General features: G+C 44.3%; 1 protein-coding gene across 2 annotated transcripts in view; it reads right to left on the bottom strand.

The window, feature by feature from the left end:
* Positions 1 to 6,977, bottom strand: part of LOC123755315 (uncharacterized) — a gene marked incomplete in the record, with an annotated part of 206,253 nt that extends 199,276 nt beyond the window's left edge. For both annotated transcript variants that reach the window (XM_069327856.1, XM_069327857.1), the window contains 1 exon segment: positions 6,566 to 6,977.
* Between the last annotated feature and the right edge of the window lie 7,080 nt (positions 6,978 to 14,057).

Genomic DNA, 14,057 nt, shown 5'->3' with positions numbered 1-14,057 from the left:
TGGTTTGCATTGAAAATGAATGACCACGTCTGTGCCACAAAAAAACAAAACTAATTGGATAAGATTAGTGTTGCAGTTATGGCAAATTGGAGCTAGTTAGCCCGTTTAAAGACAGTGGTGTATTAGGGCTGAATGCCCTAATACACAGTTCTTGTGAGAGTTTTTTTCGCAGTCTTGTGAGAGTTTTGCTTAATTCAAGTATCTGTTGCAACGAAGGTCTGGCTAACATAGTTGAAATTCGAGAAATTCTTTCGGAGCAGGACGGTGGATTCGAACCCTCCTGCTCCACAGGTTATCTCACAGAGGGTTCATATTATTGTGATTTCAATGTGTTGTTTAATATTCTTAAGTCTGTTAGACCTATGATACAATAGATAATTTTCTCCAAGGAGCGCCGGACTAACCAGGCTGTGGAGGATATGTGGGCCTGCGGGCCGCTACAAACAAGAACATGTTGGACCAAGCTCTCACAAGTCAAGCCTGGCCTCGGGCCGGGCTCTGGGAGTAGCAGAACTCCCAGAATCCCATCAAGCAGGTATAGGCTGAATGTATGGGCTTGGAGGGTGTGTATGGATACCAGAAAGGGGAGGGGAGGATACAATGGTGGAGAGTATGGAGCAGGGGGGGGGGGGACGGGGCGTACAGTGGCGCGAGTGATGCAGTGGAAAAAATTCTGCTACAATGGCGGGAACTTGATATAAAAGGGACTGGAGAAAACGAGTCATACACAGTAGGGCTGAGCGTAGGATGTGGTCACGGTGTGACGGTGGAGGGCAAGCGCGTAGGATGTGGTCGTGGTGTGACAGTTTTGAGGTTCTCAACTTCATACATAGGGAACGGCAACATTTACACACACACAAATCACCCTAACGTGATATATACATCAGTGAGAAAATCAAGTGGAGCACGGAAATCGACTCGAACCAGCGACAAGGGTACACTCCCAGCTGCGCATCTTGCCCCCCCCCCCTGTATCACGATATGGTATAAGTTATACAAACTGGGAGTCCAGTGAATCCAGTCTTAAGTTTTATATATAACCCTCGGATGTAGGTAGGTTAGTGTGATTTATTTGTACATGGAGGTTATATGTAAAATTTAAGACTAGTTTCAGGAAGAAGCCTGGATTCAGTAAAATCCACTTCCTGTGGATTCAGTAAAATCCACTTCCTGTGGATTCAGTAAAATCCACTTCCTGTGGATTCAGTAAAATCCACTTCCTGTGGATTCAGTAAAATCCACTTCCTGTGGATTCAGTAAAATCCACTTCCTGTGGATTCAGTAAAATCCACTTCCTGTGGATTCAGTAGAATCCACTTCCTGTGGATTCAGTAGAATCCACTTCCTATGGATTCAGTAGAATCCACTTCCTGTGGATTCAGTGAGTGTAACATTTACATGATTCTCGATTAGATTAGTTAATTTAATTCATGGGAGTTAGTAATATTAGTGTTGAATACTGGGCTTTGTCTGCACCTGCCAGCTTCACTGTGCCAAGGTGTAAAACACGCGGACGAGAAGTGTTACTTAATGTGAGGCGCATGTCTCTGGATCCTCAGGCTAGGCTCGTTCATCCGGCGGTCAACCCCCAAAGTCACATTCGTCAATTTTAACGCACTCTGTATTCAAAATTTGTACTTTCTTGACGTTAATATTATTACGTACTAAAATGTGCCGAATAGCTGGGCGTAACTTAAGTTTAGTGGTTTGGTTCTGTTGGCAATTATCATATTTCATCCTGCCCTCAGGCTTGGCTCGTTAAAGCGGCGGCCAGAACCCTCTCCTGGGAACGATAAAACTACATACATCAATTGCGAGTCGTATGTCAAGTGTTTTTCATTTATAAACATGGGGTTTGGCGGGTGGATGAACGAGAACTTGGCCTTTGTTGATGCGAATAGGTTTTTGGGCGGACGTGTGGCCTGGATGAGACGTGGTGAGTGTGGCCTGGATGAGACGTGGTGAGTGTGGCCTGGATGAGACGTGGTGAGTGTGGCCTGGATGAGACGTGGTGAGTGTGGCCTGGATGAGACGTGGTGAGTGTGGCCTGGATGAGACGTGGTGAGTGTGGCCTGGATGAGACGTGGTGAGTGTGGCTGGCAGATGGTGTGGTGAGGCGTGATATGAAGGCATGGCATTTGCAACGCCTGGTAACCGTGGCTGGAGCCGGTGGCAGTCTTTGTTTACAATGTGTTGTCTGGCCCCCGCTTTCAACCCCTTGTTTTAAATCTTACCCCCATCCCATATCTCTATCAATTTATTTTCCTTATTCATCCCCTCACCATTGATGTAATCTTATTTCATGCCCTGCCCCTATCCTTCAGTCTCTTTGTCTTCACTCCATCCCTGTCTCCCCCCTTCATCCACTTTAAAACAAAATTATCTTCGAGTCCCGGTTCCACCATTCATTTCATGCCCTGTTCTCTCTCTTTCCCATCCAGATATTCCTACGTGTTTCCTTCTGTGCTTCCAAGTGACGGCTGGGGACTTCCCAGACAAGCGGCAGTGTAATGACATTTCAGTGTTGCTTCCCTAAGGCTTAGTCTTATAAAAAAAATCGGTCAACATGCTTCACTTTTCATACTTTTGCAAATATTTCCAACATAGTGTTGGAAATCTATGATTAATTTATAGAGCTTACTGCAGGTTATTGTTCTCACGTGAGCGTGTTGGGCTGTTTTAATAAAATATTTTATTGGGTTCTATGTGAAATAAATTCTGGAACAAAAGAAAATTTTAATACTTTAAGTACATGTAAATAATATAAATGTATCATTCATAAATAAATTATATTATTTTTCTTGTTACTATTAGCCTATTAACAACATGAATATAATATTTTAATAAAGAACCTGATTGTCAACCTTCCCGAGTTTAGGTGACATTTTCAGAGAAGAACGTACAAAAACAGGGGTAGGTGGGGGGGGGGGGACTGTAGGCCTCCTACTCCTATGAGGGAGCTCCTACTTATATCCACCTAGCTCATTCACACATGTTTAACCTACGATTGAAACAATACAGTGATCCCACGTCTATTATGTTACCCAGCAATCTGTTCTATAAATCAACAACCCTATTTTCAATCTAGTATTTACTCAGGTTTTTCCTAAATCTAAACTTATCCAATTTATATCCGTTGGTTCGTGTTCTATTTTGTGTGATAACTTTAATACCTTATTAACACCCCCATTGTACACTTCAACCATGTCACCCCAATCTCTGCCTTTTTAGTGAATGTAAATCAAGCTCTTTTACATTTCTTTTCACATGAAAAGTTTCTACACCTCAGCCGGGTTTAACTGGCATCGTTTTCTGAACGCGTTCAAGTGGATTGATGTCCATTCCATAGAATGATGACCAACACTCACTCCAAAAATACAACCCTAATATACTTAGCATGATAATATTATGGAAAAAATGTAATAATTTTAATAAATTATAGCACTGCTGTACTAACAAGACAACACGTGCGTGGCTCTCATCCTGTATCTACAAATAGGAAATTACTTAGGCAATTACTATAACAATATTACCATAAGAAATAACACTTAGCATTTACATTAAGATAATATTATTCTAAACCTGAATGACAACAAAAACCACAGCCTCTAGGCTTGGCAGATAACAATAATTATAAAAACCTCCGCACCTCAATAAATATCAGAATTATTCACCTCTCACCAAAGTTAATTACGAAGTCTTTCTTTGAGGCCGTTAAAATGAAATAAGACTTCCTTAGTTACTGCGCATGACCTTCAACTCTTCCCTAATATCTGGGCAACTTTGTTTTACGGTGATTTTCGACAAAAACCTCATCCGGGCGGCCCTTCAATTATTTTACGACAATAATAAAACTGGCTCGTACGTCAGGCTGCGAGCGAGCAGCCGGGTCGAACAGTCTGGTTGACCAGACCACCTCCCAAGAGGCCTGGTCAGAGACCGGGCCGCGGGGACGTTGATCACACCGGAATCATCAAAAGGTAACCAAAAGTTACGCATACAAGTTCTTTGCATGCCCCAGCAAGTTTATGGCAGAACATGAGTAGACACTAGACTGAGCTATGTACACAACAATACACTGTACTGGTAAGCTTACACACTTGTGCAAACTGGCGCTCTTATATACACATACATTAGGTGTCTATTATCAAACACAGCAGTCTTACCGAGAAGACGTGCCTTATTCTGCCAAGGTAAGCGGAGAGAGGAGACAAGGAGCCCCTTGTGGTCCCCGGACACTACCACCACCACCACCACCCCTAAGACCCCACCTACCACACCCCTAAGACCCCACCCACCACCAAGTCTCTATCACCCCGCACTTATTAAAAAAAACTCATAACAATTAAACAAAAATGCGTAAGCAGTTTTGCATGCTGTATTTTTTGTAATTATATATATTTTCACATATTCCTAAAAAAACAGAAGCCATTACAGAAAACAATGGAATATGCAAATAATACTTTTCGCTACAGGACTGCCTTTTTGAACTGGCACGCCAGTATGTCATGATAAATATTGCAAGCCTTCGACAAAGCTCCAACCTGAAATACAGGATGTATTCAGTAATTACAAAACCCAGTGAATATATGAGAGAACAATCCAGTTTTTTATTTACCCATCTTCTGGATACTGAACACATGACTGGATGGTTATGACTAACCATCCTGCGTGATAGAGATTTTGTAGCAATTGTATTGTAGAAAGCTCTTGACACAAACTATGTCCCTCTTCATGTAGTCTATGGTATCCAAACAAACATAATGTACATATGTTACACAGAAAAGAAAAATAGTCTATCGGGAGTCCCGTGTTCCGTGGTTTAGTAGTTCTTTTAAGTAGGCTGTTCAGCGCCGAACAAATTTCGATTGCAGATTTTGTCACCCCAATACATTAAGAGTCTATGCAATTCACGAAGGATGAATTCAGCAATGAAGAATGCATACAAAGATTCAATTATGTCTATGAAGTTGGCAATAGATTAATAGATAGTTTATGCTATACATGCACGCGTGCGCAGTACCATGCTTCAAAAGCGAACCCATCGGCAAACATATACAGTACACTACTTTAAAATTTAAAACAAAAATGGAAGGGAACTATCGGGAGAAAGCGGAAAGTTATTACGACTATATAGCACTTAGAAGGGATCAGGATAAGAATTTGGGATGAGATGGGTGAAAAGGAATGCTGCCCAATCACTTGGACGGTTGGGGATTGAACGCCGACCTGCAGGAGGCGAGACCGTCGCTCTACAGTCCAGCCCAAGTAAATATGGAATGAAAGCCAGTGTACTAGGAGGGTTGGTGCAATTTGTTTTATTTATTGTTTTTCTACCACTAACGTGGCCACACATTTACAATGCTAATCAGCATATATATACATTTTCTTGTCCTTCATAGACAGGGTTAGAGATCTGTTAAACATATAGCTCAGCGATTTATTGAACAATCAACCACAGGTGATTGTAGTGCTTATAAAATGCTAATCTAACCTACATACATAAACACACACACAAATGTCATGCTACTGGCAGGTGTGTTACCCCCCCTAGTGTTACGTCCCCCCCAAGTGTTACGTCATCCCTCAAAATGTGTGACGTCGGAACTCCCTTAGGTGTGACGCCAGAGCTCCCCCTAGGTGTGTGTGACGCCAGAGCTCCCCCCTAGGTGTATGTGACGCCAGAGCTCCCCCTAGGTGTGTGTGACGCCAGAGCTCCCCCCTAGGTGTGTGTGACGCCAGAGCTCCCCCCTAGGTGTATGTGACGCCAGAGCTCCCCCCTAGGTGTATGTGACGCCAGAGCTCCCCCCTAGGTGTATGTGACGCCAGAGCTCCCCCCTAGGTGTGTGACGCCAGAGCTCCCCCCTAGGTGTATGTGACGCCAGAGCTCCCCCCTAGGTGTGTGACGCCAGAGCTCCCCCCTAGGTGTGTGACGCCAGAGCTCCCCCACGGTGTGTGACGCCAGAGCTCCCCCCTAGGTGTGTGTGACGCCAGAGCTTCCCCCTAGGGGTGTATGTGACGCCAGAGCTCCCCCCCTAGGTGTATGTGACGCCAGAGCTCCCCCCTAGGTGTATGTGACGCCAGAGCTCCCCCCCTAGGTGTGTGACGCCAGAGCTCCCCCCCCCCTAGGTGTGTGACGCCAGAGCTCCCCCCTAGGTGTGTGACGCCAGAGCTCCCCCCTAGGTGTGTGACGCCAGAGCTCCCCCACGGTGTGTGTGACGCCAGAGCTCCCCCCTAGGTGTGTGTGACGCCAGAGCTTTCCCCTAGGGGTGTGTGTGACGCCAGAGCTCCCCCCTAGGTGTGTGTGACGCCAGAGCTTTCCCCTAGGGGTGTGTGTGACGCCAGAGCTCCCCCACGGTGTGTGACGCCAGAGCCTCACTCAGTAACTGGTGTTGGGAGCCCACCAAAGCCAGCCTTGTTGCCTTGGTAACAGCGGTCAGTTTAACCTCATAGCCCAAGTGAGACATGACGATTATGTATCACGTCAGCTACAAAAACCGCTCACACTACAAAGCTACGAAATACAAAAAGCTGTAACCTGGAGATAAAAGGTAGCTTGGCTTACCTCTTCATAATGTAAGGGGAAGGCTGTGTCCGCCGGGGTCGCCCGCTGCAGTATTCCGTCTTGTGGGGCTTCGCCCACCTTAGTAATCGCTAGAAAATATATATATCACGTTGCCTGAAGTACTTCCAAATTTTGGGAGACGTTATTTCGGTCACTGGGAGTTTAGACAACTGGCCTACAATAAATATTACACACCATATAGCTGTGATTTGTCACGATACAGCCACAGATTTCCGAGTAATTTTTTTTCTACCGTACCTAAAAGGGCTATGTTATCAAAGGCAATCGCCACTTACAGGCCAAATAATAAACTTTAGAAATACATCCAAATGCGGTTAGAAACACCCTTGACAGAGACAAGAGCACGGGAGAGCGTCTGGCACGACCTCCCCCTCACAACAGCTGAGCTTCAACTGCCTCCTACAACGCTGCCAACAACAACAGTTCCAATAATATAAAGTCTTACATGTTGCTCACTCACTTTTGTAATTTTATGTACAATTATTAAAAATAATTTAGCATTTACTAAGCATGGCTATTTTTTTTAAAACAAAATTGTGTGTGCTGTTTTAAGTAAGTTTAGAGTTCAAGTTATTTTATATGACTATCGATACCGCTTTAAAGGTTATTCCTAATGTACTGTAAGTTTTAGTGATGTAGGCAATAAGTAGATATAAATATTAGTGTGATCATTCATAATATACAAATGTAAGAACTGTAATTTCTAAAACAACAGTTCATTAGTCTTATAGTTATATTTAAAGTTATGGTGGTAGCAGACCCTGGCATCTGTAGGGGGAGAGTTGCCAGACACCGGCCGGCCAGATGCAGGACCTCTCATTTTCCCTCGACGAAGCATTCAGTAGCACTAACTTTTCATTCACTGAAAATTAATGAAAAAGTATTGATCGTGTTGCGCATTTTGGCCCATTTCTAATATTTATAAGCTTTGTTTCTAATGAATATGCTATTATTTCATCATAGGCTACCACCTTAATTATGACATTTATTAATGAACATCAATGTTGATGTTTTAATAAATCAGCGTTGATTAATGGCTATTCGATATGACACTTTATTTTCTTTCAGTTCTAATTCCCTTTGTCTTAAGATTAGATTTAAAGCAACCCATCCTCCTGTTCAGCGGGAAGGTTGATGCACCAAGACTCATCTTTTGTTAAATTATCTGCATGTCTCTTGCAAATTGTCTATACAGTATACCTACCTTGGTTACCTTGAGGTGCTTCCGGGGCTTAGCGTCCCCGCGGCCCGGTCGTCGACCAGGCCTCCTGGTTGCTGGACTGATCAACCAGGCTGTTGGACGCGGCTGCTCGCAGCCTGATACCTGAGTCACAGCCTGGTTGATCAGGTATCCTTTGGAGGTGCTTATCCAGTTCTACTTAAGTCATAAATGTATTTGTGTGTACTCTGATACCATACTACTTGTGTAAAGGAAGAATTGTATGTTTATCTCTCAGAATGTTCGGCAATATATTTATTGTTTGTGATGTGTGTATATAGATGTATGAACACGTTGTACTGAACGGGGTGAGAATAGCTTGAGCTACCTCAGCCCTTTGTGTGTATTTTACCTCAATAAACTTATTTCAATTTCAATCCTCCTATTTAGATCGTACTTTTTTGTAACTGGACCATCGTACATATATGGACGTAATGGACAATTACATAGTAGAACTTTGTACTATATAGAGTCCGACAAAAATAAAGCTAAAAACCAAACTTAAATATCCCTAGGCCTAGTATAGCAGATATATGTACTATATTAGGCCTCATATAGCGTGAATTAGGCCTAGGAAGGTTAGGTTAATTTTTCTTTGCAACATCAACACAAAAACTTTCCCGGTTTGTCCTAATTCAGTAATACCAATATCTACTCTCTAATTGCCTTTTACGTCTAGAAAAAACACCTCCGAAGTAAAAGCCCCCCCCCCCCCTCAAAGAAGGACCTTTTACGATGGTCCTCATCGTTACTACAAGTACCACCTAAACAGGAGGATGGGCCGTTTAAAGCCTATTAATTAGTCCAGTTGAACACCCATAATACCGTAGAGAAAACCGTGGCTACTGCATGCTTGCTCTGGTACTACTTCACGAGTGTTTGTTATACTGCATGAGGTCTAGTTCTTTATTTCATGGTGTTATAGATTCATCTACTCGGAACAAGTTCCAAGTAGCACGGGCTATGGTGAGCCCGTAACTTACCCGGCACAGGAGCGGGGCAAGTAGCACGGGCTATGGTGAGCCCGTAGTGGACTTACCTGACACTGGAGCGGTGCCCTACTCTGTGTGTGTGTGTTTATTTCAGATTTCAGTGTTTCTTATACTGTATTTGCAATATCTTTCAGAGACCGGGCCGCGGGGATATTTATTCCTGGAACGAACAAAAAGGTAGTCTGTTGCATCTCTCTCTCTCTCTCTCTCTCTCTCTCTCTCTCTCTCTCTCTCTCTCTCTCTCTCTCTCTCTCTCTCTCTCTCTCTCTCTCTCTCTCTCTCTCTTTATCTCTCTCTCTCTCTCTTTATATCTCTCTCTCTCTCTCTCTCTCTCTCTCTCTCTCTCTCTCTCTCTCTCTCTCTCTCTCTCTCTCTCTCTCTCTCTCTCTCTCTCTCTCTCTCTCTCTTTCTCTTTATATCTCTCTCTCTTTATCTCTCTCTCTCTCTCTCTCTCTCTTTATCTCTCTCTCTTTATCTCTCTCTCTCTCTCTCTCTCTCTCTCTCTCTCTCTCTCTCTCTCTCTCTCTCTCTCTCTCTCTCTCATATTCAAGATTTTTTATTTGCATATTTTGTAACGAGCGACTGAACAGTTTAAAACTATTGTTTATTTACAGACTGCCTTAGTTGAAGATGATAATAACGGCAGTAGAATGAGTAGCTTTGTTAGCAAAGGTTGGCAGCGTTGGGGGCGACCCTCCGGAAGTCTGACAACAGCACTAATCCCAGGATCGATATCTAAATCCGGATTACACTTTTAGGCGGTAATTTTGCTTCAGGTTTGCTCGCAATGGAGTGCCCGAAATTCTGTTTAATTCAGAAAGCCTGAAAATACCCCCATTGTTCGAGTATGATATTGTTATGTTGGTATTTAGTCTTAGGATCATGTACTGGAACCGGTTTGGTTATTCAGGGCTGTGTGTGTGTGTGTGTGTGTGTGTGTGTGTGTGTGTGTGTGTGTACTCACCTAGTTGTACTCACCTAGTTGTGTTTGCGGGGGTTGAGCTCTGGCTCTTTGGTCCCGCCTCTCAACCGTCAATCAACAGGTGTACAGATTCCTGAGCCTATCGGGCTCTGTCATATCTACACTTGAAACTGTGTATGGAGTGAGCCTCCACCACATCACCCCCTAATGCATTCCATTTGTCAACCACTCTGACACTAAAAAAGTTCTTTCTAATATCTCTGTGGCTCATTTGGGCACTCAGTTTCCACCTGTGTCCCCTTGTGCGTGTTCCCCTTGTGTTAAATAGACTGTCTTTATCTACCCTATCAATCCCCTTCAGAATCTTGAATGTGGTGATCATGTCCCCCCTAACTCTTCTGTCTTCCAGCGAAGTGAGGTTTAATTCCCGTAGTCTCTCCTCGTAGCTCATACCTCTCAGCTCGGGTACTAGTCTGGTGGCAAACCTTTGAACCTTTTCCAGTTTAGTCTTATCCTTGACTAGATATGGACTCCATGCTGGGGCTGCATACTCCAGGATTGGCCTGACATATGTGGTATACAAAGTTCTGAATGATTCTTTACACAAGTTTCTGAATGCCGTTCGTATGTTGGCCAGCCTGGCATATGCCGCTGATGTTATCCGCTTGATATGTGCTGCAGGAGACAGGTCTGGCGTGATATCAACCCCCAAGTCTTTTTCCTTCTCTGACTCCTGAAGAATTTCCTCTCCCAGATGATACCTTGTATCTGGCCTCCTGCTCCCTACACCTATCTTCATTACATTACATTTGGTTGGGTTAAACTCTAACAACCATTTGTTCGACCATTCCTTCAGCTTGTCTAGGTCTTCTTGAAGCCTCAAACAGTCCTCTTCTGTTTTAATCCTTCTCATAATTTTAGCATCGTCCGCAAACATTGAGAGAAATGAATCGATACCCTCCGGGAGATCATTTACATATATCAGAAACAAGATAGGACCGAGTACAGAGCCCTGTGGGACTCCACTGGTGACTTCACGCCAATCGGAGGTCTCACCCCTCACCGTAACTCTCTGCTTCCTATTGCTTAGATACTCCCTTATCCACTGGAGCACCTTACCAGCTACACCTGCCTGTCTCTCCAGCTTATGTACCAGCCTCTTATGCGGTACTGTGTCAAAGGCTTTCCGACAATCCAAGAAAATGCAGTCCGCCCAGCCCTCTCTTTCTTGCTTAATCTGTGTCACCTGATCGTAGAATTCTATCAAGCCCGTAAGCAAGATTTACCCTCCCTGAATCCATGTTGGCGATTTGTCACGAAGTCCCTTCTCTCCAGATGTGTTACCAGGTTTTTTCTCACGATCTTCTCCATCACCTTGCATGGTATACAAGTCAAGGACACTGGCCTGTAGTTCAGTGCCTCTTGTCTGTCGCCCTTTTTGTATATTGGGACCACATTCGCCGTCTTCCATATTTCTGGTAGGTCTCCCGTCTCTAGTGATTTACTATACACTATGGAGAGTGGCAAGCAAAGTGCCTCTGCACACTCTTTCAGTACCCATGGTGAGATCCCATCTGGACCAACCGCCTTTCTAACATCCAGATCCAGCAGGTGTCTCTTGACCTCCTCTCTCGTAATTTCGAACTCCTCCAAGGCCGCCTGGTTTACCTCCCTTTCTCCTAGCACAGTGACCTCACCCTGTTCTATTGTGAAGACCTCCTGGAACCTCTTGTTGAGTTCCTCACACACCTCTCTGTCATTCTCTGTATACCTGTCCTCGCCTGTTCTAAGTTTCAATACCTGTTCTTTCACTGTTGTTTTCCTTCTGATGTGACTGTGGAGTAGCTTTGGTTCGGTCTTGGCTTTGTTTGCTATATCATTTTCAAAATTTTTCTCTGCTTCTCTTCTCACCCTGACGTACTCGTTCCTGGTTCTGTGTGTGTGTGTGTGTGTGTGTGTGTGTGTGTGTGTGTGTGTGTGTGTGTGTGTGTGTGTGTGTGTGTGTGTGTGTGTGTGTGTGTGTGTGTGTGTGTGTGTGTGTGTATTTTTTATGTGCGTGTATGTGTTGCGGGTGTTGTGTGATATTGTTAATCTAAGCTAGAGTGCAATACAAATTGTTTGTAGGATTTGCAGCCTAACTATATATAAATATATAAATATATATATATGATTTAATTTATTTGTGAAATAATATAAGCTGCCTTCGTCTGTGCACAATGGAACACCAGAAACATTTAATCCGCACCTGAGAACAGATTACATGGACACTCGATAGACTTAGATCCAACTGTGGAAATCTGATCCCATATCCGGATTCTGACTTCATGCGTGGCTTCATTGTAAGGTAATCTGTCTGGCTTCTCACAAGCCCTAAGACCCCTGGCTTAGTTGTGAAGTACACTCCCGAGTCCCAAAGAACCCCCCCCCCCTTCCTGTCTTACTAACGGAGAAGTACCCTCACGAGTCCTTAAGACTCCCTCGAAGAAGGCAGTGATTGAGAAGACGAACCATTTCTCCGTTGTACAGGAAAACTTACACAGGAACCCGGGGAGAACTTGAGCGAGAGCCCAGAGGAGAACTTGAGCGAGAGCCCAGAGGAGAACTTGAGCGAGAGCCCAGAGGAGAACTTGAGCGAGAGCCCAGAGGAGAACTTGAGCGAGAGCAAAGAAGAGAACTTGAGCGAAACCCTGTTCCTGTGCTTCAGAAGTAGAGTTTAAGCAGGGATCCAGCAAGTAGGGCGACGAGGCATCTCAATAAGGAACACAAGAAAATCTTGGGTGTTGGAGATTCTCAAATAAGATATGGAGGCAGGATTTTGTGTTCAAGAGATCCACGTAATTGGATGTGAATATGTTTTCTTGCACTGGTATAGGTAATACAATGAACAAGATGGGTACAATTTGGCCCAGAAATTGGACCCAACCTTTTTGTTACCTCTCGGTTAGATGGAACGATTTCGGCAGCAGTCAAAGAGAGGAGGTTATCTTGAGGTTATCTTGAGATGATTTCGGGGCTTTAGTGTCCACGCGGCCCAGTCCTCGACCAGGCCTCCACCCCCAGGAAGCAGCCCGTGACAGCTGACTAACACCCAGGTACCTATTTTACTGCTAGGTAACAGGGGCATAGGGTGAAAGAAACTCTGCCCATTGTTTCTCGCCGGCGCCTGGGATCGAACCCAGGACCACAGGATCACAAGTCCAGCGTGCTGTCCGCTCGGCCGACCGGCTCCAAGAACTTAAAAATAGGTTCAAGTTAATACTAGATATGATTATGGAAAAGGGAAGGGGGGGGGGTGCCTATCGTTACCTTATCTTGAGGTTACCTTGAGGTGCTTCCGGGGCTTAGTGTCCCCGCGGCCCGGTCGTCGACCAGGCCTCCTGGTTGCCGGACTGATCAACCAGACTGTTGGACGCGGCTGCTCGCAGCCTGACGTATGAGTCACAGCCTGGTTGATCAGGTATCCTTTGGAGGTGCTTATCCAGTTCTCTCTTGAACACTGTGAGGGGTTTGCCAGTTATGCGCCTTATGTGTAGTGGAAGCGTGTTGAACAGTCTCGGGCCTCTGATGTTGATAGAGTTCTCTCTCAGAGTACCTGTTGCACCTCTGCTTTTCAACTGGGGTATTCTGCACATCCTGCCATGTCTTCTGGTCTCATGTGATGTTATTTCTGTGTGCAGGTTTGGGACCAGCCCCTCTACTATTTTCCACATGTAAATTATTATGTATCTCTCCCGCCTGCGCTCAAGGGAGTATAGATTTATCACCAGATGTCCTGGTGATCGTATGTAGAATTATGTCAAGGTTGGTGTCAGTCGTGAGTGGTTGACGAGGGCAATAGGGGTAAGAAGGCTTTGAAAGACAATGTTTTCAGAGAGAAACACATGCACCAACAACAGGGTACTAGATTTATGTACAGGAAATTATGAGGGAACAAATCCACAAGGGCCGTGACGAGGATTTGTTCATTTGATGCATCACGTTATTGTGATCTCTGTGTGTGTGAAATTATGAGGGATTTATGAGTTTCTTGAGGAAGGTAGAGTGGATGTTCCTGAACATGATAGGTGAGTAGTCTTTTGAACGTGACGTGAGGCCAGCGGTGAGTGGCATGATACTAAATTAAAAATTAATCTACATGACATGACATGACACTAAATGTACATTAAAAATTATAACGCATTTAACAACAAATTTATTAAAGCTCAAGAACGAACTTCTTGCGACACAAGTAAGGTTCATCGATCTTGACTTCCTCTCTTACTTAGTTACAGTAATAAACTGCACTTTGCCTCATTTAGTTTGTCTAGGGTAAGGGACAACGGTAAGTAAACATCACTA

Source organism: Procambarus clarkii, chromosome 20 (assembly GCF_040958095.1).
Source record: "Procambarus clarkii isolate CNS0578487 chromosome 20, FALCON_Pclarkii_2.0, whole genome shotgun sequence".
In the NCBI taxonomy this organism is placed as follows: domain Eukaryota; kingdom Metazoa; phylum Arthropoda; class Malacostraca; order Decapoda; family Cambaridae; genus Procambarus; species Procambarus clarkii.
This window is presented reverse-complemented; position numbering and strand designations above follow the sequence as displayed.